Genomic DNA, 7,946 nt, shown 5'->3' with positions numbered 1-7,946 from the left:
CTTCTTTGTTCACTGATGCATCCCAGACTGAGCCAGGCACATAGGAAGCACTCAACTGGTATTTGTTGAGTGGTATGAAAACTGCTTGGATGCGTAACACAAGGTCTCACAGACTTGAGAAGTTGTATCCTATTTCCCAGATCCCTCAAATTTCAAAGAAAAATAGGACCTGGGTAACTGAGTGAAATCTCCCCTAATCTCCCAAATTTCACTATTTAAAAGCTGTAAGAAGTTTTTATTAGGAGACAGAAAGGCCAATACAGCTTCCAGGCAAATGGTTTCTTTATTATGGAGATAGACATCTTTAAGTTATGCAAATGTAAAGAAAAGACAACAGGGAATAGAGATACGGGTCAAAGGAGCTTACTTTGCCTTGGGGAACAGAATGAAAGGGCATAGGGTTCAAGGCTGAGATGCTCCTTTCTCTGCTTGATAGAGAAAGAGGCAGGAGGTCTTTTTGTGGAAGACAACTTAAAACTTTATAAAGCAAATCAAAACAGAGGAGTGGCCCATTTTAACCTCTGGAACTCAGTCCACATTTTACAGTTAATCCAGCTGTTCTCTGTAGTTTCAGCAGAGAGGAAAGCTTGTCAGTGACAAATCCAAAGATATTTTAACTCTTTTTGAGTATGTGCCCAGGTAGCTGGGGCTTGAAGCTGCACCTTGGTCAGGTTAATGGCTGAACTCTAACTTGTTCAAGAATGTGCTCAACTTCAGAAACTGCCCTTCCAGGCATATAGGCAAGGAAGCGGTAGAGCTGTACTGTGCTCTAAGGAAGACCCTTGCCGGGTTGAAAAAGATGGCCTCTGAATTTACTCGTTAATCCTACTTGGAGAAATCTGTGAGCATGAGTTATTTCATATTCAAGGTCATTATCATTTAGTGTCTAAACCTTAAGAGCCAGGCAGTCTGTTGGAAGACTGAAAAATACTTTGAAAATGATGTGTCCATCTATTTCAATATATTGTGCAGTGATCATCCTAAGAGGTTAACAAGAAAAAAAAATCAAGCATGACCGCAGAAAAAAAATTACTGTATTTGGTGGTACAAGTCAATGACATTCTAAAAAAAAATTGTGCAGTGAGGGAAATAATACCATAGCATCAGATTTTCTCTTATTTCCATATACAGTGGAAAAAAAATCTGCTAAAAAGGGATAATAACAGAATCCAATATTTTAAGTTCCCCAGTGAGGCTTATTCAGTTCCATGCCCAGTAAGCAAGTATTGCAACATCGAAGGGGAAAACAGTCGAAACAACCTGGAGATGAAACCTGTGATGCCTGAAATAGTTATAGAAGACTGAGCTGTACACGTAAATGAGCTGACACTCACTACTCCTGAGAAGTAATAAGGGAGAAAATAAGGATTGCAGAAAAAGATGAGCTATGACAATGAAAGACAAGTTCTAAACCTGCTAATACTGAAGATGAACTAAGCATATATCTGGAGGCTGTGAAGAGCAGTAATAAAGCAACTGAGAATGAACTGAAACAACATCTCCCATGGTGGAGAAAACATACAAACTAATTACAGCAACGCAAGAAAAAATGACAAGCCTAGAAAGTAGGTTAAGGGCATTTAGTATACAAATATTATGGATAGCTGAGGAAATTTAAAAGTTCAATGATGTAACTCTCCTTTGAGAAATAATTGAACTCTTTTTCTTGAACTGGAAGAGAATCACATCAAAAGAGCATCTAGACCTCTTGAAAATATCATCAAAGAAGAATAAAAATGTACTTAGCTATGTTAACAGAAATATTAAAAAAATAAACATGAAAACTAATAGAAACGTGAAATGTGGTTTAGGTAACTGATACAAGCTTGTTACTTAAAAATGCTTTTCTGCTAATTTTATATGTGAGCTTATGAATACTCCAAATAATCTCAATATTCCAAAGAGTAATGGCATAGTCCCTTTTTGCATGTAGGAAGACACAGACACTCCGAATGGGAGAAGGAAAATTTACAGCAGAAGATTTTTCAAAATATTCATGAAGCATTCTTTCCAACAGTTTGAAAATCATAGTGTGCAGTGAAAGAAAATGTTGAAGGAAATGAGTTGTGTTTGTGAAGGGCATGAACCAGGAAACAACAACAGCAGTGATGAAGAATAGCTGGTTTTCATAGAAGAAAAAATAAGCAGTAAATGATCATTAAAAGTACACATTTTGGTAACTATTAATATGCAAATTAATAGTTTTAAGATATAATTAAATTGACAAAATAAGTTAAGATTCATGATTTAAAAGCTTCTGTGTATGTAGTTCAATGATATTCAGAAGCCACAGGAAAATGCAGTTTAATTATACCTAGATTTTAAATTCATATGTTTATCTTTATTCAAATGTATGTGTGTGGATTCATGTATATATATACACACACATGTATATACACACAAGTACACACATGTGGAGAAAGAGATATTTTCTGATAAGAACAATAAGTAAACAGCCTTTTAACAACATTTAAATCCTATTCTAGTGATATTTATTTTTCCTTGGCACTTTCCTATTCCTTTCTTTATATATGAGGCGTAATCCTGAAAGTGATGCTACAGAAAAGGAGGACAAAGACTTGGGATGAAAATATCACAGGTGCTAAAATTACTCTAGTTCTGTTTGGGCTCTGGCCACTCTGGCTTGACTTCAAAACATGTTTCCTTGAGGCAAGTGTCCCTGAAATGCTCCAGGAAAAACTCTGGGGATGGGTTAAAATCATACCCTTGAAACTCATCTTAATCATGAATGTGATATTTCCTAAGAAAAGGGAACATGCTCGTGAAGGGATCTTACAGGCGGTAGCGGATTTAGAAACTTGCAAGTGATAAAGCAATAAACCCAGTTTTAGTTTATGGTGAATTCCAAACGGCAACAAGTTTGGAGAGAGGGCAATTGAAAAAACTAAATGAAATTTAATAGCTTCATTTATGATACTAAATCTAGTGCAGGGGACATGATAAATGCAAAAGATAAGAGGAATTCCTACTCACTACTCTGACTATAACTGCTAACAATTTCTAGTTTAGAGCTCATTTAAGACTTTGTGAATTTTAGTCTTACAAAAGATCTCCCATAGTTTTAGAGTTTGATTGAGAAAATTAGCTATGTGTTTTGACTAACTCCTCACTGAAAAAAATGTCATCCTTTGTGAATTTATTTCTGTGTCACTTACACAGGATACAGCAAAAGTTCCATTTTTTTTTAAATAAGAAGAAAAAATAGGCCATATTACAATAGGAAACATAGACACTGTGCTATTAAAATGATACAGATTAAAAATTTAGGAGTTCCTGTTGTGGCTCAGCAGTTTAAGAACCTGACTAGTATCCATGAGGATGAAGGTTTTTATTTTATTTTTTTTGTCTTTTTCCATTTCTTGGGCCGCTCCCTTGGCACATGGAGTTTCCCAGGCTAGGGGTCCAATCGGAGCTGTAGCCGCCAGCCTACGCCAGAGCCACAGCAACGCAGGATCCGAGCCACGTCTACTGCGACCTACACCACAGCTCATGGCAACGCCGGATCGTTAACCCACTGGGCAAGGGCAGGGACCGAACCCGCAACCTCGTGGTTCCTAGTCCGATTCGTTAACCACTGCGCCACGACGGGAACTCCCAGGATGCAGGCTTTTGATCCCTGCCTTGCTCAGGGGGTTAAGGATCCAGTGTTGCTGCAAGCTGTGGCATAGGTCACAGATGTGGCTCAGATCTAGCACGGCTGTAGGCCAGCAGCTGTGACTCCAATTCAGCCCCTAGCCCAGGAACTTCCATATGCCACAGGTGCAGCCCTAAAAAAAAAAAAAAAAAAAAAAAAAAAAAAAAATTTAATGGTGCACAAAATTTCTAAACAAAATAAGGATTTATAATGATCGTAAATATGTATCTGCTGTACTTTAATACAATTTGATTTTGTTTTCTATCTGTCCTTGGCCTTGGGCTGAGGATGCTCAATGGGTAGAAGAGATACTTATGAAATGAAAATAAGAACAAATAAAACTTTCTGCAAATATCATGGAATTAGAGGAGCTGAAGAGAAAAAATAAATTGCCAAAGAACTACAAAGCACACTTTTCCTGCTGAGGAAAAGATTCATAGTTACAGATTATATGTTTGAATTTAAAAGTGCTAACCAAGCCTTAGTGAAAATACAGAAATATTGGTCCAAAGAGATTTAAAAAGAAATCTTGAGTCATAAAAAATCACAGAGACTCATGAAGACAGACATGTAGTAACAAGTCATAAGATGAAATTTGTCTATACTGTCAACACATATGCTCAATAAAGTTGCCTGGGATTTTACAGAATATTCAAACTATAGTGGAATTTAAAAACTAAAAAAGTTAAAGTTGAAGTAATTTATATGAGAAAAAGGCAGATGTGAACCGTTGTATGGTGTGAAGAATGGTAGCAAGATGGGAGTTGGTTTTGCACCAGAAAAGCTTCAAATGCATTTGTATGGCTTGCATTGGTCATGTTTGGGACAGAGTAGATGAAGCTCTTCTCATAAGACCAAGGAACTTGCCCTAGAATCCAAAGGTCTTAGCTCTTTGCCATTACCTGAACCATATGATTCTGACCTCTGTGAATTTTAGTTTTAAACCTATAGAAGGAGGGGAAACGGCTAGATGATTTCTAAGGTTTTCTTGGGTGTGATTCTGTGTGTCTTATCTTTAGTTCATTTGACTAAACTTAAATAAACATGACCTTGTGAAGGAAACCTGACATAGGCTGGCTGGACTCTGTGAAACCACTAAAAAGATGCTCAAAAAGAAGGCTCATTGTATTGCCTTTTGGAGTCAATAATAGTTCAAGAATATTCTTTTTAAATAACCACAGAAGTAAAATATGGGTACTCTGCATGGTGTAGTACTTAATATAATCATCTAGATTGTTCAGTTGCTAACTTTGTCACTCCCAGCTGTTTAAGCCTCTCTAGATCTTTAAAAGCATTGAGTCTTTCCTGGTAGGGGTCCAAGGTTCAGTCTTCTGTATTTAAAAATCAAACCTGTACACTTTGCCGCCCCAATCATGAATTGAATTCTTTGCATAGATCCGAAAATCAAAACAGTATACTTGTTTTCAATCACTCAGATCTTTTAAGCTGGGTCAAGTTTTATAAGAAGCTTTTTTCATTTAGCCTTGACTCTTAAAGTTCCATCAAAATGCCCTGTTCTTGTTGGCTTCCTGTAGCTCCTAAATTCATGTTGATTTATTTTTGCTTGTCTGAAAGCTACTCCCACTGATATCATCTCCTGCACACACATAAAGGAAGTCTCTTAACCTCCTTGTCCTTTTCCAACAACCTCAAAATCTTCGTATTCTAGTGGTGTTATCCTTCTCCACTCCCATTGGCATGATTTGCTCAGCATGAGAAGTTGAAGAAAGCTGTTCAAATGCAAATTGATAAAATTAGGGTTTAGATCCTTAAAAAAAGTTGGACTAGAAATTTGACTCTGATCTTAATGATAGCCAAACTCATGTGCTTATCAATGTACAGAGGAAGAAGCACATTTGATCTTTAAGGAAACAACATTTTTTTTTTTTTTTGTCCTTCTAGGGAATATGGAGGTTCCCCAGCTAGGGGTCTAGTTGGAGCTGCAGGCACCAGCTCAGGCCAGAGCCATAGCAATGCGGGATCTCAGGTCTGTGACCTACACCACAGCTAACAGGAACACTGGATCCTTAACCCACTGAGTGAGGCCAGGAATCGAACCCAAGTCCTCATGGATGCTAGTTGAGTTCATTAACCACTGAGCCACAACGGGAACTCTGGAAACAACTTTTTCTGGCATTGGCTTCTGAGTGACATTTCTGGAGTGTGACATCATGTTGAAAAATTGTCGCCAAGTACAGTATATTTTCAAGTCTATAATACCCTCAGCATAAGTAAAGGACAGCGAGCTCAAGTGGAACCCACTGAAAGAGTTTCTGGGAAGTAAAACAAATACAAACATATGAAGTTTTTTATGATCTAATCTGGCCTAATCTACAGAAAAATAGACTGTTCTTCAAGAATCATTCAACATCATCTCTTTCATCTAGGGTTTGATATAAATTGGGCAGAAAACTGACTGAGGATATTCAGGTCTATATTTGAGGTCCCCAAATGTTATGAAGAGGATTCAACACTTAAAATTCCCCTCTTTGTCTCCCATCTACTTCTTCCCCCACTGCAGGGCTGTCAGACACTCTCTCTCAAAGTCTTCATGAAAAACTCGTTCCCCAGCCTTCGCCTGTGTACCTCTTCTCTTCCTAACTCTTCCTCTTTTCTGATTCCATACCATCAAATTCCAAATAATGGACCCGGCACAGGCAGACTCCTTCTTGAAAGGCAAGGAAGGGAAAGTGGATGAGATAGAAGACAGGATACTCTTCCACAAGATTAAAGGTTAAGAGCCATCCTCTGTTACTAATTTTTATTCAGTCATGCGTACATTATCTTTGTTAAACTTCACAATAATGCCCTGTGATATTTATTGTTTTTCTGTTTACATGCAGGAAACTAAGTTTCAGAAGGTTTATGGCATTTGCCCAGATTCTCATAACTAGCAAATGGTTCAGCTAGTACTGTGAACCCTGTCTTGCAAGAGCCTGAAGGGCAGGTTTCCTATGGGACTGGTTAATGTCAGATCCATGCCCTATAAAGACAGGTTGAGCCAGTGGTAATCATTTTATAAAATGAGAGATCCTGACTTGGCTTCTCACCAGTTTCAGTGGCTTGACAACTTACAGAGGGGCTTGGAAACCTTCCACATACATACCACGCTACATGAATGTAATGTACAGCAGAGCAGCATAAAACAATTACATGTATACTCAATGGAGAAGTTCTATCACAACCTTACATTTTCCATCCAGGTATATTAGTAAAGATAATTATGTGTTTAGGGGTCCCCAAGACTACCCTCGGTTTCAATGATTTGTTAGAAGGGCTCACAGAACTCAGAAAAGTTGTTATATTCAGTTACGGTTTACTATAGTCAAAGGATGCAGGTTAAAATCAGCAAAGGCAAAAAGGCTCATAGATTGGAGAGGAGAAACCAGGAATCAACTTCTAGTTGTCCTTTCCCAGTGGAGTCTTAGAAACAGCGCTTAATTCTCCAGGCAGTGACCTGTGACAATACATAGAGGATTGTCAACCTGGGAAACTCACTTGAGTCTTGGTATCAAGGGTTTTTATTGGGGGTTGATCACAGAGGCATGGAGCTTCCATGTGACTGACCTTAATTATTCAGGGTCTAGTGCCCCTAGAGGCTGTACTAATTCAGTGTGGCCCAAGGCTCCCCACCATAAATCCATTGTTAGCATCAACTATCTGGCAAGTCCCTAAACTCCAGGTATGCAGACACTCTTAACAGGCAGAATATTTCAGGGACTTAGAGGTTATCTCCCAGGAGCTGGTCAAGGGCCATCCTTTCTTTGGAAGGTACAGGATTTGAATACTTCGAGTCTATTAAACTCTTTACTGCACAATTAAAATTAATTTAACAGGTATATGCAGAAATAAGATGAAATAAAATTGGCCGTCTAATATAATTTCCTAGAGAAATTTAAATCCCTTATTGAACTTTTTTTTAAATAAACTTTTTTGAGGGCCATAAATTGAATTTCCCAATAGAAAGTGTTATTCAATTCAATTGACAGAAAGTATAATCTTTCAGAATATTTTATTATTTGTAAGAAAAATCATTCAAAGCTAGAATTTACTTAGACTGGTGGTTTTAAAGAATGTGATTCCGGTTTCTGAGGCACCCAATGGCGATGTGAACTTGAAAAGGGGTCTTGGTGGGTGAATGGGCAGTCTTGTGAGTGCCTACTGTTCCTTCAACCAGAGCAGCTGTATTTCAAACTGTTTTCCTGGTTTATACCTCTTTATAAAAGCTCATCTGAAGAAAAAGTGCTTGGGTTAAAAATGCAAGCAAAACTGAAAACCAATTGTTACGAGT

The sequence above is a fragment of the Sus scrofa genome, chromosome 11, assembly GCF_054392235.1.
Source record: "Sus scrofa isolate SSC_HxYL_T2T_F1_AM1 chromosome 11, Sscrofa_HxYL_maternal_Yorkshire_Landrace_v2.0, whole genome shotgun sequence".
NCBI classification, from domain to species: Eukaryota; Metazoa; Chordata; class Mammalia; order Artiodactyla; family Suidae; genus Sus; species Sus scrofa.
Note: the sequence above shows the minus strand (reverse complement) of the source record.